The following is a 14,570-nucleotide window of genomic DNA, read 5'->3' on the forward strand; positions in this document are numbered from 1 at the left end:
CGTTGTTTAGGGTGTTCCCTTTGAAACTGTTTCCCATGGTAGCTCCTGATGGGTGCTGCCATGCTAGAGAGAGGCATTACCCAATGTCACAAACAATCAAAGAAGGACATTGGGGGTCATTACAAGTTTTCCGGTATTACCGTTGGATACCGGGAAACAGACCTGCCAATACCAGTGCCTGATATCCCGGTAATTCCAGGATATTCCAGGTGCCGGCAATGGCGATCATTCCCCATTTGCCGTCGGGTCCGATTTACCTTCAGCTCTTGCCTGGAGGTAAATCAGGTAACCCCCACCGGCAAACCTGTAGTTTTGCGGTGTGGGAAAAGTGGCGGTCATGGAATAACCACCACTTTTCCCACACCGCAAAATGTATAATGAGGGCCATAGTCTTCCTGCCATTTGTCTTGCTGGCTGTGCCGAGACAGAAATCTTACAAGAATACACAAATCCCTTCTGTAGCTGGCCTGGGCTCACCATGTTGACATGTGTATGTTTAAAATCAGATAGGAATTTAATAATTATGTGACCTAGCAGCCACCATACCAAGCCTGAGTATGGCTTATATTTAGAGATAATCCTGCTCCAGGTGGTGGTATATCGTAACTACTATGGTTTTGCATCAGAGGCGCAGATTTTAATGTAACCTCTGCCTGCAGTCACTTTACTGACACCTGCAGCTGTCAAACAAGGTACCTTTGAATCTGCTATGTACCACTGAAGAGCAGGAGCTGCTGAACAGGCAACTGGATGCATTATGGCACAGTTGCCAATATGCTTCTGGCACAGGGCTTTCTGGATGGGGGCTCAGATCAGCAATCCATCCTTTTCAACATGTAATTACCCAAATCATTTAATTATTTAATACAAATCCAAAACGTGCGGGCTTTAAACCCATAGTAGTGGAAAATCCTCACTGGTTGGGCATTATATGCTGTGTATGACCATTGGGTGAATGCTTGTTTTGTGTGCACATTAGTTTGAAGAGTGGAATGAGTAGGAGAATTTGGTTGGCTTGTCTGGTATTTTGTGGGTTACATTTTCTTGCTACGGTACGATAGGGTTTTGCAACTGAATGCTTTGTATACGATATAGACTCTTTTGAAAGCAATCTTCTGGGTTACCGGGAGACAGTGGAACCAGGAAAGAGCTGGGGTGATGAGTGAGTCTTTGGGTGGGTGCAGTATGAGTCATGTTGCTTTTTATGTATGGCTTGCAGGGGACGAGGATGTTGTTGAGGAGTCCAGTGAGTAGCATTTCCATAGTCCAACTATGAGAGAACTAGTGCCTGGATTTTAGTGAAGAAGATATCAGTGGAAATGGTGTGTCTTATCTTATGTAGCAGGTGCAGATGTAGGTTGCATGTTTTGGTGATGACAGCCATATGTTGTTTGAAGGATAGGTGAGGGTTAATGGTTAATGCTGGGGTTTTGACAGTTTGGAGGGGGATGGGTGCGAGTTGTACATGGTAGTTCTTTGATCTAGGAGGTGAGGTTGCTTTGTGCCTGAGGGAGTCAGATAAGGACGAATTCCAATTTGAATGGGTTGAGTTTGAGGAAGTTGCTGAAGATCCAGGTGGTGATGATGGAGAGACAGGTTTATAGGTTTTGAGGCTGTAGAGTGCTGAGGGGGAGGATATTTGGAAGGATATTTGTGTGTTGTTTGCCTATTGATGAATGTGGAATATGTCTGTCTGCTGGCGGAGAGATTCAAAATATAGGTTGCAAAGGGAGGTGGACCCTTGTGGTCAGAAGCGTTGCAAGGGGTGGGGAGGTGAGTTGGCTATAGCCCTGGTCTTTTGGTTGTAGCCCCAGATAGAAGTTCAGGGGCTACAACCAAAAGGCTTGCTAGCCCCGAGTCCCGGCAGTCCTGACAATAGCATAGCCCCAGATCTTTTCCAGACCAAGCAATACCCCTTGCTTGTGGAACTCTGCACTTGACCGTTGTGGGGTTGGATCGATAGAGGCCGGGAGGAAAAGTGTGCCCTCTCAGTGAGACAAGAGGGGAACCAGCCAAGAACCAGCCAAGAACATTGTCTGAGTTTCATCCTGTGAGATAGTATGCTTATGAGAATGGTGTGGTCAAGGGTGTTAAAGGCTGCAAAAGGTTGATGGGCATGAGAAGGGCTATGTGTCCTTTGTCAATGATGTTATGATCTTTAACCAAAATGTGAAGTGTAGTGGTGTTGGGTCTGGTACAGTAGCTGGGTCAGTCTCCTGATTGGAAAGGCTCATTTGTGGGGATGTGCTGTTGTAGTTGGCTTGTGACATGATTCTGACATGGTATAGCAGGATAGTGATGGGTGTTACAATCGATTTCTGAACTCTTCTCTGGTGAACAGATGTTTAGAAGGCCACCCTTTTTTGTGAAACAGGGAACACTTCTGGGAAGATAGCCAGACCAATTCACAGTAGCTAGGATAGCAGTCAAGGCTAAGTCACAGGAGGAGTGCGAGTAATCTGAGGTCTTTGATGAGCACACACAGTTAGACACCAAGAATTACCCTTAGAGGGTAGTATATGAAAATATACAATTTATTAGGCCCAAGAACAAACACAAGTGAATAATGAAATACACAGTAATATCACCACTCAAACACACACTATGTAAAATATACGTACAATCACTTTTGGTCAATGCAGTAAAGTGCTGGATCCTGCCAAAACCTGGAAGGAGAAAGGGCAACCAAACATGATCAGATTGGCAAACTTAATAGATGTATAACCCTAACTTTATAAGTCCAGCTCTATGAAGATTTGAGCCTTGTGCTCAATGTTAGATGTGCATGTAAAACAATACCGTAGAAATTACCAAATTGTTATTTTTATTTTTTTACTGAATAAAAATAAAAAACTTTTAAAATAAGATATATGTGGCTGTGGGGTAAGGGATATTAATAAAGGTAGGGGGAAGAATTGGGAAGTGTGGGATTCTCCCCCTGCAGAAAAAACAATTGGTCACTTCACTCTTTCAAATACGTGGATTTGTTCAAATCAACTACATCCTGTCTAAAAGCAGTCAGTCATGCATGAAGACCCACAGTACAATATTCAAGGTGGTGGCAAAGTTAGAGAGAGGATACAGAAGTCTAGAAAACAGGTTCTGAGAGTCAGGGGAGGATTTGCTGCAGAGAACAAAGCTAGTCCCAACTAGAAGGACTTTAGGAAGCAAAAGCTACGCAAGCTTAGGCAACAGCCACAAAGGATCCTTTGTGCGTACAAATGCGATGGATGAACTAGGGGCCACCGGTAAGTGGTTTGATTACTCGCCGCCCTTGGCTCTCTCTGGGTCCAATCTTGGCCGGACTGGAGAGGGTTGCCTGGAGTGCAATTTGCAGACAGTTATTCTAAATAGTCCCTAATACCATTTCTTGGGCAGTTAGACTAGTTTGAACCAGGCTTCAAGATGTTATACATGTGAGTCGAACAGCCTATCCAGGTCTGAGCAGTGCTCCATGTTGGTCTAAGGGAGCATCGAGTGGGCCAATTCGATGGATCATCAGGAGTGCTTTGAAGATCGAATGTGGTTTGTAACAATGAGTAGCATTGGTTAGGTTCATCGAGTGATGCAATTCGTCAGTGGTTGAGTTGAGATACGATGCAAAGTACTGGTGGTTTAAACTATGAGTAAAAGATGCAGCAGTTCAAATTCTGCTGCATGGTGCACTGGTGCTCGAACTAGATAAGTAACTAGGCTCTTCTAGGATAGCAGGGTCAACCATGTTCGATGGATGCAAGTGATGGCTCAAAGTTTGAAGGGGAGTGCCAAAGGCAGCACCCCAGGCAATGGTGATACAAAGGTGATGAACACTGTTCAAATTAAGTATGAGTTGGTTAGAGTGACGAGCAACAGGCACCTTGACTCCTTTGGCTTCTCTGAATGATGTAGCACACACTACACCGGGCTCCAGGACAAGTTACTTTCTTTTCTGTCTCTGCTCTCCCAGCAATGGGAGTTTTCTTAGCAGAGTGGCAGGCGGTGGTCCTCTGAAAAATCACTCCCTAAGTTCCTTCATGATGAGTAGGGAGCTTAGCTTTCTTCTGCCTTGGAGCGCCTCTGTTTACCTCTTGAAGAGGGCATGCAAAAGGCTGTTTTCATAACAGGGATGGAAATTCTTCCTGATATCCTTGAAGATCCAAAAGTGAATCAAATAAGGTGTGGGAGATCCCTTCATTATAAAGGGAAAAGGCCACCCAGATTTGGGTCAAGTCCCTGCTTAGGTACCACATGTTTTTTGCATTTTGGCAACATACTAAAACTATTTGCTGTGCCGGAAATGTAAGAGACAGGAAAGAAAGAGAAGCCCACAGAAAACCATCTGTTCTGCAGTGATTTGGCATCTTAATCCACCCTTTCTCTAAACCTTTACTTCAAAAGCCCTCTGGTGTGCAACACCATAGTGTGAGGCTGGTCCCGTTGTTTAGGGTATTCCCTTTGAAACTGTTTCCCATGGTAGCTCCTGATGGGTGCTGCCATGCTAGAGAGAGGCATTACCCAATGTCACAAACAATCAAAGAAGGACATTGGGGGTCATTACAAGTTTTCCGGTATTACCGTTGGATACCCGGAAACAGACCTGCCAATACCAGTGCCTGATATCCCGGTAATTCCAGGATATTCCAGGTGCCGGCAATGGCGATCATTCCCCATTTGCCGTCGGGTCCGATTTACCTTCAGCTCTTGCCTGGAGGTAAATCAGGTAACCCCCACCGGCAAACCTGTAGTTTTGCGTTGTGGGAAAAGTGGCGGTCATGGAATAACCACCACTTTTCCCACACCGCAAAATGTATAATGAGGGCCATAGTCTTCCTGCCATTTGTCTTGCTGGCTGTGCCGAGACAGAAATCTTACAAGAATACACAAATCCCTTCTGTAGCTGGCCTGGGCTCACCATGTTGACATGTGTATGTTTAAAATCAGATAGGAATTTAATAAATATGTGACCTAGCAGCCACCATACCAAGCCTGAGTATGGCTTATATTTAGAGATAATCCTGCTCCAGGTGGTGGTATATCGTAACTACTATGGTTTTGCATCAGAGGCGCAGATTTTAATGTAACCTCTGCCTGCAGTCACTTTACTGACACCTGCAGCTGTCAAAAAAGGCACCTTTGAATCTGCTATGTACCACTGAAGAGCAGGAGCTGCTGATCAGGCAACTGGATGCATTATGGCACAGTTGCCAATATGCTTCTGGCACAGGGCTTTCTGGATGGGGGCTCAGATCAGCAATCCATCCTTTTCAACATGTAATTACCCAAATCATTTAATTATTTAATACAAATCCAAAACGTGCGGGCTTTAAACCCATAGTAGTGGAAAATCCTCACTGGTTGGGCATTATATGCTGTGTATGACCATTGGGTGAATGCTTGTTTTGTGTGCGCATTAGTTTGAAGAGTGGAATGAGTAGGAGAATTTGGTTGGCTTGTCTGGTATTTTGTGGGTTACATTTTCTTGCTACGGTACGAAAGGGTTTTGCAACTGAATGCTTTGTATATGATATAGACTCCTTTGGAAGCAATCTTCTGGGTTACCGGGAGGCAGTGGAACCAGGAAAGAGCTGGGGTGATGAGTGAGTCTTTGGGTGGGTGCAGTATGAGTCATGTTGCTTTTTATGTATGGCTTGCAGGGGACGAGGATGTTGTTGAGGAGTCCAGCGAGTAGAATTTCCATAGTCCAACTTGGAGAGAACTAGTGCCTGGATCTTAGTGAAGAAGATATCATTGGAAATGTAGCAGGTGCAGATGTAGGTTGCATGTTTTGGTGATGACAGCCATATGTTGTTTGAAGGATAGGTGAGGGTTAATGGTTAATGCTGGGGTTTTGACAGTTTGGAGGGGGATGGGTGCGAGTTGTACATGGTAGTTCTTTGATCTAGGAGGTGAGGTTGCTTTGTGCCTGAGGGAGTCAGATAAGGACGAATTCCAATTTGAATGGGTTGAGTTTGAGGAAGTTGCTGAAGATCCAGGTGGTGATGATGGAGAGACAGGTTTATAGGTTTTGAGGCTGTAGAGTGCTGAGGGGGAGGATATTTGGAAGGATATTTGTGTGTTGTTTGCCTATTGATGAATGTGGAATATGTCTGTCTGCTGGCGGAGAGATTAAAAATATAATTTGCAAAGGGAGGTGGACCCTTGCGGTCAGAGGTGTTGCAAGGGGTGGGGAGGTGAGTTGGCTATAGCCCTGGTCTTTTGGTTGTAGCCCCAGATAGAAGTTCAGGGGCTCCAACCAAAAGGCTTGCTAGCCCCGAGTCCCGGCAGTCCTGGCAATAGCATAGGCCCAGATCTTTTCCAGACCGAGCAATACCCCTAGCTTGTGGAACTCTGCACTTGACCGGTGTGGGGTTGGATCGATAGAGGCTGGGAGGAAAAGTGTGCCCTCTCAGTGACACAAGAGGGAAACCAGCCAAGAACCAGCCAAGAACATTGTCTGAGTTTCATCCTGTGAGATAGTATGCTTATGAGAATGGTGTGGTCAAGGGTGGTAAAGGCTGCAAAAGGTTGATGGGCATGAGAAGGGCTATGTGTCCTTTGTCAATGATGTTATGATCTTTAACCAGTATGTGAAGTGTAGTGGTGTTGGGTCTGGTACAGTAGCTGGGTCAGTCTCCTGATTGGAAAGGCTCATTTGGGGGGATGTGCTGTTGTAGTTGGCTTGTGACATGATTCTGACATGGTATAGCTGGATAGTGATGGGTGTTACAATCGATTTCTGAACTCTTCTCTGGTGAACAGATGTTTATACGGCCACCCTTTTTTTGTGAAACAGGGAACACTTCTGGGAAGATAGCCAGACCAATTTACAGTAGCTAGGATAGCAGTCAAGGCTAAGTCGCAGGAGGAGTGCGAGTAATCTGAGGTCTTTGATGAGCACACACAGTTAGACACCAAGAATTACCCTTAGAGAGTAGTATATGAAAATATACAATTTATCAGGCCCAAAAACAAACACAAGTGAATAATGGAATACACAGTAATATCACCACTCAAACACACACTATGTAAAATATATGTACAATCACTTTTGGTCAATGCAGTAAAGTGCTGGATCCTGCCAAAACCTGGAAGGAGAAAGGGCAGCCAAACATTATCAGATTGGCAAACTTAATAGATGTATAACCCTAACTTTATAAGTCCAGCTCTACAAAAATTGGAGCCTTGTTCTCAATGTTAGATGTGTATGTAAAACAATACCGTAGAAATTACCAAATTGTTATTTTTATTTTTTTACTGAATAAAAATAAAAAACTTTTAAAATAAGATATATGTGGCTGTGGGGTAAGGGATATTAATAAAGGTAGGTGGAAGAAGGGGGAAGTGTGGGATTCTCCCCCTGCAGTAAAAACAATTGGTCACTTCACTCTTTCAAATACGTGGATTTGTTCAAATCAACTACATCCTGTCTAAAAGCAGTCAGTCATGCATGAAGACCCACAGTACAATATTCAAGGTGGTGGCAAAGTTAGAGAGAGGATACAGAAGTCTAGAAAACAGGTTCTGAGAGTCAGGGGAGGATTTGCTGCAGAGAACAAAGCTAGTCCCAACTAGGAGGACTTCAGGAAGCAAACTCTACGCAAGCCAAGGCAACAGCCACAAGGGATCCTTTGTGCGTACAAATGCAATGGATGAACTAGGGGCCACCGGTCAGTGGTTTGATCACTCGCCGCCCTTGGCTCTCTCTGGGTCCAATCTTGTCAGGACTGGAGAGGGTTGCCTGGAGTGCAATTTGCCAACCTTGGTTTAGCTTCAAAGTACACAGGCGCTGCAGGTGCAGATGTGGGTCTAGTTTACAACAGGAGCTGTATCTCTCGTCTCGATTGCAGAAAAATGCAAGCACTGATGCAGCTGGTCTCAGAAAACTTAAAGAAAGGTGGGACCAGCAGTGACTGTCACTGTCACACAGTGACAGAGAAACACCCAACTCTCGTGCTCTGACACACATTTCTCTCTTGTGGCCCAGAGCAGCTGGGATGACAAAGAAGGTGCTTTGCAGTCCAAGCTAGGATTTCCCCAACACCCATTGCAAAACTTGATAGGACAATGCTCCTGCATGGGTGCCAAGGTTCGAGCTGGAGAGTCCAGTGGATGGCCCAGGGACACTTCCGAGAAGGCTCTTTTGCATGGCAACCTGGAGTTGTCGAGAGTGATTGGTCCCACCACTTCAAGGGGTCGAAGCACAATCACAGGTCTTCAGAAATCAAGCACAAAGCAGGGCTCTACTGGGACAACAACGGACTCAGGGTGCCAACCTTCTTTTGTGTGGTTCGGGATAGTCCTTGAGTCTGCTCAGTTCTTCTGGATACTTGGCTCCATGGACAGGTCAATGCAGACATTTTGCTGATCTGCGACCTGCATTCAGGACTCCTCCCCATATCCACAAGTCCAGTGATTGCTCGCACCCAGTTGGCCAATGAGGAGATCTGCCCCACTAATGCACGCTAGCAGTGGTCCAATCAGGGACCACTGCAGCTCTCATGTCCTCGTGCAGATCAGATAGCCTGACACCAGTAGTGTGGATTGGGACCAGACAGTCCCAGCCCACTTCCTGGCTACCTACACACGTGACATGCAGTAGCTTGCGTAAAGCAGTGGCTTTCACACGTGAATACATACCCAAATAAGGACTCCCCGGGTCAAAAAGACCAGGAGGAAGGCCAACGGTCAAAATGGCCAAAGGAGAAGATAGAAGACCTTGTGACATGACCATGATGGACACTAACCACAGTCATGAGCCTAAAGCTGTAAACACAGCATGGCTCAGTAAAAGTTCATAAAATACATAAAAAAAGGCTTCTGCTGCCACCAGTCTACTCCTAGGCACCTTATCCAGTTACCTAAAAATCCTTAGTCGATGACTGGGGACTGAAAACACAAGGACCCCATTGCACGTTACAGTAATGTACTTTGCGCAATGAAATACAGTTGACAAAAGTGGCAATAAAGTTGAAGGACTAAGAGAAACAAGGTTTCTCATTACTGACAGTCTGAAGGACATGTCAGTTTTCCCATAACGATGAGCAAAATCCCAGTGGAATGCAGATGAAGGCTCTGCTCCACTGGGAAAAGTCAGGACAGGAGGCTCCAACAACAGCAAAACGTTTTGGGGTCCACAATTGTAGAGGTACAATAGCAGTAAGTTACATTTTCCCTAAACATGGGTCAGTAGTTCTGTGAAAGTGTGGGGTAAGAGGAACGTATCTTGAAGAGGAGGAGTTTTGTCTTGTTTTGAGTATGGAAGGGATAGCAAATGTGGCAGGCAATAGTTGATGATGTTGACCCAGTTTGGAGCCAGGGTGATCATGCAGTTTGATGTAACCGAGATAGGCAGGTGTCATCTTTAAAGTCTGATGGTTTGGCATTGGCTGTGAGTATAATGAGGGTGTTTTGTTTAATGTGCTGGAATGTATACCAGGTGATGCAATATTTCAGAGCAGGGGTGAAAGTGGGACCACAGAGAAGAATGCTTGTCTGATGCTGTGCATTTTATAGTTAAAGTAGTCTGTGAGGGATTTGAATTCTTCGGTAAGTGGATGTGTGGTAGGGGGATGGTGGTTTGGAGAGTCATTTGATGATGATAAATGGTTTCTGTGTGCAATCGGGGCAGATTGGAGTTCTTGAAGTTAGCTGGCTGCTTTGGCAGTGCTCATGGTCATCTTGTACTTGGAGCAGTAGACTTTGAGATATGTCTTGGCGGAGAGACATGGGTTATTTTGCCAGGCTCTTTCTCTGTAGCTGGCTTCTTATTGAATGGAGGGAACCATTGCTTTTGGTGGTGGTTGTGAGGTGCTTGTTCTTTGTGGTGACTTTTTGGTTGAGCGCCCTGCTGATAGTGATGTTGTAATTGTTGTGGAGTTTGAGAGGGAGTCTATGAATGGAGGAGTGGGTGATATGAGTGGTGCAATGCCTGTATTTGTAATGGCTGTGGTTTGCCTGAGGATTTGTGGATGGTGGGGGGATTTTGTGTGGCAGAGTGAGCGTGAAGGGAATTGCAAAGTGGTGAGACCATGATACCATACTCGATTCTAAACAGAAACACCATTTTTGCAGGAAATTTGAAGATTAAGAGAGTTGACAGCTATATGTGTGGGGTTAGTGACATTTTGGGTGAGGGGTTGTTGGGCGAGTGGAGCGAGGCTACTGTTTCATATGGGTTTGTTGTCTTGATGGAAGCTGCAGGGTTGACATTGCGATGGTAGATGTTGCCACATGGGAAGGTGTGATGGTTTGTGGTTAATTGAGATCATTGTGAGTTTAAGTTGGTCTGGGTGCTGGGGGCATTCAATTTGGTGAATTCATGTGGGTGGGAAGGGAGACTCAACTGAGGCAGAGGGCTTAAAAGCATGTGTATGGTGAGGAGGTGGGGTGGCTGAGTGTGAAACTTTGTATATGATGACAATTTCACATCCTGTTTTGTGTGGGCTATGTGGTGGAGGGGATGGCCTGGGGGAGCATGTCATGAATCATAAGTGTGTGGTTGTGATTCATCCATGTCCTCGGTAAAGAAAGAAACCTCATCATTAGACTGGCCACCCCAATTCACCAGCTATCAGTATTCAAACAAGCTGAGCGTTGATCAAATAAAAATGTGTTTTGCAGCATGGCTCACTGGATTTTTCTGCTGACTCAAAGTCTGTAAATATTACCAAGCTATTGACACGGCTGTGACATATGGCAGGCGGTGAACTTAAAGAAAGGGACCCCGATCAGAATGATTTTATCATGCTCACTGCTTGTGCACCGGACCGCGAGCCTCGGATATGCACCCCGACCACGAGAACCACAGCAAAACTATTCAAACATGGGGTCCAGCCTTAATGAAATATCCGGCCTCAGACATGCGCTAAAATGGTCGAGCAAAAGAGACACATCTGAGGATTTGGCATTCTTGGCAAAGAGCAGCAAATCTGGGCACTCGTGTGAAACAAACACCCAGTTAAAAGTAACCAAACAATTATCCAGACAACAGCCATCCATGGACGTCATTTAGGGGTTGCCAGGGGACGCAAGTGGGACCCCTGAAGTCTCCCTTGCTACCCCTGTTGTCTACCCTGCTACCCTTAAATAAAATGAAAATTTACATTGCGGATCATGGGCATTGGCCAGCAGCATGTGGCTCTTTGTTTCTGGAGTGGCTGGTTTTCTGATAGCTATAGCCGGTAAGATAGCTCAGTGGGTTGAGCACTGGCTGCTGCAATGAGTCTGTGACCTACAGGTTGCAGGTTCGACTCCCAGCAAAGTAAACTGAGCATTTCATTCTGCTGAGGTTGATGAATGAGTACCAACACAGCATGGGTGATATTGTATGTATATTTGTTCTATATGAAGTGCTAAAGTGTAAGTCAAGGGTCGTGTGATGTCACTTCTGCTACCCCTGGCATTTTGATGAAATGACGTCCCTGCAGCCATCCCTATCAACTATAAAAAGGAACAGGTGGTCATATTTAGTGAGCGGGTCAGGAGCTAGAGGCAGACATTGCGAGTTGGTGTATGGCGGGGTTGCGAGTTGGTGTATGGCAGGGTTGCGAGTTGGTGTATGGCGGGGTGTCAGATAGGAAGAGAAAGAGGAGAGAGTTAGAAAAAGGAGAGGAGCACAGGAATCAATGATATAGGGGGAGAGGAGAGGAGGTGGTTTAGGAGGAGTTGAGCAGAAGAGGAGGTGAAAGAGGTGTTGAAAGGAAGAGGGGAGATGGTTACATAGGAGTTGACAGGAGAAGAGGTGGAGGTGAACCAGCAGTTAGAGAAGGAAAGAGAGCATTCATAGGAGTAGAAGAGTTAAAGATCAAATAGATTTAAAAGAGTTTTAAAAGGAGGAGCGTCGGATTTACGAGAGGGGTTGAGAAGAGGAGTTGAGAGAACTTCGGTAGGAGGATGATAAGAAGGGTACAAGTGTGAACAGGAACGAGTGTGCACTTTGCCATTACAATGTTTCCTTCAACAGGGAAAAAATGGCACAGCTGTTGGGGGTCTCTGGGTGCCCCCACGCGTGCCCGTGAGCCCCTCCACCCACAGACTCACGCTGGACACGTCTGTGTGTTTCGGGCTCCCCGGTCGCTCTGACGCGGCCGGGAACGCCCCGTTTATTTAAGACGCACGCGGCGACGTGCAACGTCACGTCGCCGCGTGCGCGTCTCCCTCACGGGGCAACGCCACACTCCTCCTTTTTCCGGGAGGAACAACAACAAACAGATACTTCCAAAATTACACTGCACACAACATAACAATTACCAACTCAAATCCCATGCCCCTTTAATGTCAGCCTCCCGGTTCCCCTTACTCCGGAACACAGTCAATCGGCCCCAGCACATAGTCTCCGAGATAGGCAGGTCTCCCTCGCCCAGCCCTCTGGGGGTACCTCCCGCCTACCTCAGCCGCAGGAGTCCCAGCTGCTCCAGTGCCTCGTTCTGGCGACCCCACGAGTTCCCCGCGGGGGGTATCTTCATCCGGGAGGACAGTCTCATCCGGGTCAGGCGGGAGCTCAGCTCGAGAGTCCCCCAGTTTCTTAAAGAAGCTCACATTCCGAGTGACAGCCGACTTCCCGTCCGAGGCCGTTACCATCGATCCCTTGACTGCCACCACGTCCAGCGGCTCCGGTTCATATGGGAGCGAGAGTTTTCCGTGGGGATGCCGATTCCTGATCAGCACTTCGTCGCCCGGTTCCAGCCGCTGCGGACGAAGACCCCGCCGTACGTTCTCTTGATGTGTCCTTGCCTGTCGCTCCGCTTCCACCCGTTGGTCATCTATTATGCCGGGTTCCTTTTCCTGTACCTCCGGGAGGAGACCTCGGGGGCACCTTCGGAACAGGACTTCAGCCGGGGCCACCCCCGTTGATGCGTGTGGGGTGGTGCGGTACACTCTCAAGAACTGGTAAAGCGCCCGCTGGAGGGGCTGGCCCTGTCCCTGGGCTATCCGGAATGTTTTGTTCAATGTCCTCATCAGCCTCTCCGCGTCCCCGTTCGCACGGGGCCACAGCGGGGACACCTTCCGGTGCGCCACTCCACAGCTCTCCAGAAATTCTGAGAACCTAGCGCTCTGGAACGGGGACCCATTGTCTGAGCACAGAGTCACTGGAAAACCATGGGTGGCAAAGATTTTCTCCACAGCGCCCACCACGTGCTCAAATGCCACCGACTCGACGAATTCCACCTCAGGGTATCGGGAGTATTCATCCACAATGGCCAGGAAGTGAGTGCCTACGGCCGTGGATCCAAAGTCCGCATGTACGACCTCCCACGGCCGGGTCCCTCGTGGCATTACTTCGATTTCAGGCTCCCGCTGGACTGGGGAGGCCGCCTGGCACCACACACAGGCCGCTACGAAGTCGTCCACTTTTTTTTCTAGCTCGGGAAACCACACCTTCAGCCTCAGTCTCGCCTTCGTCTTGGCGGCCCCTTGGTGTCCCTGGTGTGCCAGGTTGATGACTTCATGGATCTTGGAGCCCGGCACCACCAGGCGATCGCCCCGCAGCAGCAGGCCCGACTCCGTGAAGGACAGTTCGTCCTTCACCTTCCAGAGTTGCTCGAGGGTCACTTTAGCTTCTTGAGTGCGCCCTGCCACCAATTCCAGCACGGACTTCCAGGACCCCGACCGCATCGAGCTCCTCAAGATGCGGAAACACTCATCGTTGGCCGCCGCACTCTCCAGTTCGGGTAGCGGCATTGCGTTGGGGGTGGCACCCTCTACCACCATCCTGACGTGGTCATCAGCTTCCTCAGCACACGAGTCTTGTGCGTGTCCTCCACCGCCCACCGGGTGCCTGGACAGGTAGTCAGCCGCATTGTTGGTACCTGGCCGGTAGATCAGGGTGACGCTGTACTCCAGAAGGGCCAACATCCACCTCTCGATTCTGGCTGGTGGTTTTGAAGATGATCCGGCCATGATCGGAAGCAGCGGCTTGTGGTCCGTTACCACTGTCACGGGCCTCCCCAGCACATAAAGCCGAAAAGCCGACAGCCCCACAAGACAGCCAGGGCCTCGCGTTCGATCTGCGAGTATCTCTGTTCGGTCTCGGAGAGGGCTTTGCTGGCATATGCCACTGGCCTTACACCCCCATCTCTGTGCCCACTTGGGTGAGCACAGCACCTAGGCCAAACGGGCTGGCGTCCACCACGATCTCGGACTCCAGGGCGGGGTCAAAAAAAGCCACGGTATCATCTGCTGTCAGGGCGCCTTTGATGTCCTCGAACGCCGACTGTTCCAACGGGCCCCACTGCCAGGTGGTATCCTTTTTCGTCAGGGCCCTCAGAGGCTCCGACCTCGAGGCGAGATTCCTGATGAAGCGCCCACAGTATGTTACCATACCCAGGAAGCTCCGCACATCTGACGCCGACTCAGGGGGGCGCGCGGTCCTGATGTCCTGGACCTTTCTGGGATCCGGAGATACACCGCCCTCCTTGAAGATGAAACCAAAGAACTCAATGGTCGGGCGGAGGAACTCGCACTTGTCCTTGTGGAGAGTGAGCCCCAGCGACTGCAGCCTCTCGAGGGTCATGGCCAGACGTTTCAGGTGTTCAAGTTCCGTCCTGGCAAAGACCAGAATGTCGTCACTAATGTTTAGGACGCCCTCCAGA

Source organism: Ambystoma mexicanum, chromosome 2q, assembly GCF_040938575.1.
Source record: "Ambystoma mexicanum isolate Mex_15411 chromosome 2q, UKY_AmexF1_1, whole genome shotgun sequence".
Classification (NCBI taxonomy): Eukaryota; Metazoa; Chordata; class Amphibia; order Caudata; family Ambystomatidae; genus Ambystoma; species Ambystoma mexicanum.